The 3,814-nt window shown below is 34.5% G+C and overlaps 1 long non-coding RNA gene across 1 annotated transcript; it reads left to right on the top strand.

The window, feature by feature from the left end:
• Positions 1-350: 350 nt before the first annotated feature.
• Positions 351-1,488, top strand: LOC109206722. Its single transcript, XR_002064895.1, has 2 exons — positions 351-1,039; positions 1,172-1,488. It is a non-coding gene; the product is annotated as an uncharacterized LOC109206722 (long non-coding RNA).
• The last annotated feature ends 2,326 nt before the right edge of the window (positions 1,489-3,814 follow it).

The following is a 3,814-nucleotide window of genomic DNA, read 5'->3' as shown; positions in this document are numbered from 1 at the left end:
GAAATATATGTAAGTGGATAAAGGTAGGTGTGGTAGGTAAATGCACATATCATCGTTTGTGTGATTGCACGTGGATGTGTTGGAAGCACCAAAGGTTAAGGTGGGGTGATAAATATTCTTATATTATTAATTAATGATTTTGAGTTTGAACATTGAAATAAAATCGTTTTTGGTAGATAGTACTTTATCTCTTAAAATATAACTTTTCGGTACTAATCTAAATTAGTCGGGTCCTAAAACGAGATGAAAAACCAAAAAAGCTTGGATGTATTGGCCCCAAAATCAACCTTTTCAGACTTTTTAAGAGTGTCAGATTCACGTTCTAGAAAGTAGAAGGGAAAAAGGTCAAATTTGTATTGTTCACGTTTATACCTCGTTCTACTTTCCGTCTAAATATGTCCCTACCGTTAGCAAAGTAGATAAAACTACCCCTAACCCTAACAGATCTCCAATGTGGCAATGGGACCCCTTAATTAATCTGCCAACTAGACAAAATATCAACCCAAATTAAAAGACCCATGTCCGACCCAACTATCACAAATGAATGGGTCAAAATTTGAAAACAAATGGACGATGACAATGAAGATGTCTCTAACAAAAGGGTACAAAATGATGATTTTTCCCTATCAACAGTACTAGTTTCTCTATTTCAAATCATCGTCTTGAATTTATAAATGGATTCTAACGGATCAAAGATCGGATTTCCGACCAAACTCCGATGAGTTTCTTCATTGCTCGTAAGACAACGAATGGAGAATCGCCGAAGCTTCTTCCGACCAAACTCCGATGAGTTTCTTCGCTGAAGGTTCTTGACCATGCTTGAACATCTCTCGCTTAAATGGGCTTGAATATGAAAACAAAAAGGAGGAAATGGGTAAATGGGCATAAGGAAAGAGAATAACTTGCATCCAATTTGAACATACTAGAAGATTTTGAGATTTGAGAACAGTAAAAAAGAGAAGAAAAGAAAAAATGGGGTGGAAGGGAGATGGCAGGTCGATCTGCAAAATAGCCAACATTCCGGCGAGATTTGAATATGGTACTCCAAATCCTTTTTCTCGACTGATGATATGCTATTCAATGTGTATTTAGTTTTCATTTTATTATGGAATCTTCTAAATTTTTCATATTGATTTTTTGTTTTCTGCTCACAATGTTTTCTTTTGGTAAGATTTTCAGTTGGTTACCTTATTATGAGCCCTGGAAAAGAAGAAACGAGGAAGAAGAAAAGATGTGGTTAAGGTGTTGGATAGTTGGGTCAAAGAAATGGGCATGGGTCTTTTAAAATTTGGGTTGATATTTTGTCTAGTTGGCAGATTAATTGAGGGGTTCCATTGCCACGTTGGAGATCTGTTAGGGTTAGGGGGATTTCATCTACTTTGCTAACAGTAGGGACATATTTAGACGAGGTATAAATGTAACAATTTATCAAAATAGAGGTACAAATTTGACCTTTTTCCCAAAGTAGAAACTGGAATTTCGATTAAATGAACTTTGAATGTTGACCCATGATTATTTACTCTTGCAAAGCTAATCGTTTTTACAATACTTCAATCGAATAGGTATAGGTGAGGACCGTGAGGTATAGACCTCTGGTCACACGAGTTACAAAAAGTCTTCTTCTACATGTGGTGGTGGAAAAGAAATTCAAATAAAAACTATGGGTACCATACAATGAGGGAAATGTCGCCCCTGCATTTCACCAATAACATTATTCTCCGCAAATAGTTAGGGTCAGATCTATATTTGGTGTTATAAAAGTGGATTAGATTTGCTTTTATTGACTGATGGCAGAAGTTTTTAGACACATGCATGAGCTTTTTTATAAGGGAAAAGAACCAAATTTTCCTTTAAACTATGCGAGTTGATCCATATTTGCCCCATAAACTTTACAGAATAGTCCAAATTTTCTCGTAAACTTTGTCAAATAGTCCAAATTTGGCCATTGTTTTTCTCAAACATCATCCTTCATCCCTCTAGAATCTAAATGGATCACCACTATAATAATTGATTTTCCCCACTCTCAAAAACAGTACTTGAAGATCACCAGCACTTCTCACACCCACTATAATCACAAAAAGAAGACATAAAAATCACTCATTCAAACGATATGCCTCACACCATCATCTTAACCACTTTCTCCGGCCACTATTATACCTTCGTCAAAAGACCACCGGCCATCAACCATTATAACCCCACTTTGACTGCTATAGAACTATTGCATATTATGAGGAGCTAAGTTCTTTGTACCAGTGTTGTTTTAGCATTAGGAGCTTTAACAACACTATTGGTGATCTGAGAAGGATTGATGATAGAGTTGTATCGATGAAGTTCCGACATAGTAGCAATTCAACTTGGTGGTATAACTGAATGGGCCAAAAATTATCTTAGTAAACGCATTAAGAAGGCCTTTCATCAGTATGACTCCAACAAAAGACAGATGCAAGGTCAAAATGATGCGACAAAGGACTAGGTCGAGGAGTCAACAGAGATCAAGGCCGAGGACGAGCACTCTCTTTAAACAGAATAATAACTACTAGTTTTAGGATAAGACTTTAAAGAGAATATTCATGAATATTCCAATGAATATTCTCTGGATTTGTACTATTAGGGTATTGTGCCACATGTCCCCTTATAAATAAAAAGAGACATAGTTATAGGGAACATTTAATACTCATTTGTAAAACAACACATTGACATTCTCTGCAGATTCTTGTTTTATTGTACACATACAAATTATAGGTAAAAACTTACCCGCACCGGGTGTTTACATCAAACCAATAGATATATGACATATGTCTTGCATATGGACTTCAATCATTTAAATTACATACATTCTCATCTAATTAAATTAATTAACCATTGTGAGTTAATATAGTTTGGTGTAAACACTCGGTGTGGGTAAGATGATTGCCAAACTATACCTTTTCTTCAAATCTTTGTCTAACTTTTCTTCTACGATCCAAGGAGAATCTGAATATTCAAAGACTCATCAATCATTTATCATTGTCAGAAAGAATACCAAAGACATCTCACCTTTTTCGGGTGAATCACATGCTCTTATTTACTCAAATGACATTTATTGCTATTTATTATTATTTAATGCTACCTCCTTTATTTTTGGATCATTGAATAAAATAATGTTGTTACCATTTATTGCTATATAGACAATATCCGTGTTATCTCCGTACAAAATCGATTAATATATCTTTTGGATATTAATATTGGCTAAGATTAACTCTATTTTATTAGAAAATCAATTGTTTAAATCTAGATCTAAATTTTGGGCCAAACAATAATTAGTTGATCATTATGTAGGTTCTATTTGGGCTGATGTTGAGGCTTGAGGGATAAAGACACGGCCGTTGGAGATTCCACGTAAATTTACCTGTATCCATGGTATCTATTCTTACTATAATACTTTGTTTTAACTGTATAGCACTATGTATCATTTGATAGCCCTCAAAATCTTCCATCTTTGGTTCAAATCGAATTTCAAATGGAAGAAATCCAAAAATATTTACAGCCATATAGATCGTAACAACACACCTTCCTATATCCACTTATCTTTCATGAGTATATTTATTCACTTGCTCATGATCGTGGTTTAAATAGAAATAGGTCGAGTTTGTTGAAAAATTCAGGTTATAACAATAAATTTAGTTTCCTAATGTGAAATGTTTAATTACTCGAATGTATCAACAGAATCATTTTCTTATTTCTACTAATGATTCTAACAAAAATTTATTTTTGGGGTGCAACAAGAGTTTGTCTGGCGGACCCAAAATTTTGAACAAGCGGGTTTAGTTAAAGG

The sequence above is a fragment of the Nicotiana attenuata genome, unplaced genomic scaffold (assembly GCF_001879085.1).
Source record: "Nicotiana attenuata strain UT unplaced genomic scaffold, NIATTr2, whole genome shotgun sequence".
Classification (NCBI taxonomy): domain Eukaryota; kingdom Viridiplantae; phylum Streptophyta; class Magnoliopsida; order Solanales; family Solanaceae; genus Nicotiana; species Nicotiana attenuata.
This window is presented reverse-complemented; position numbering and strand designations above follow the sequence as displayed.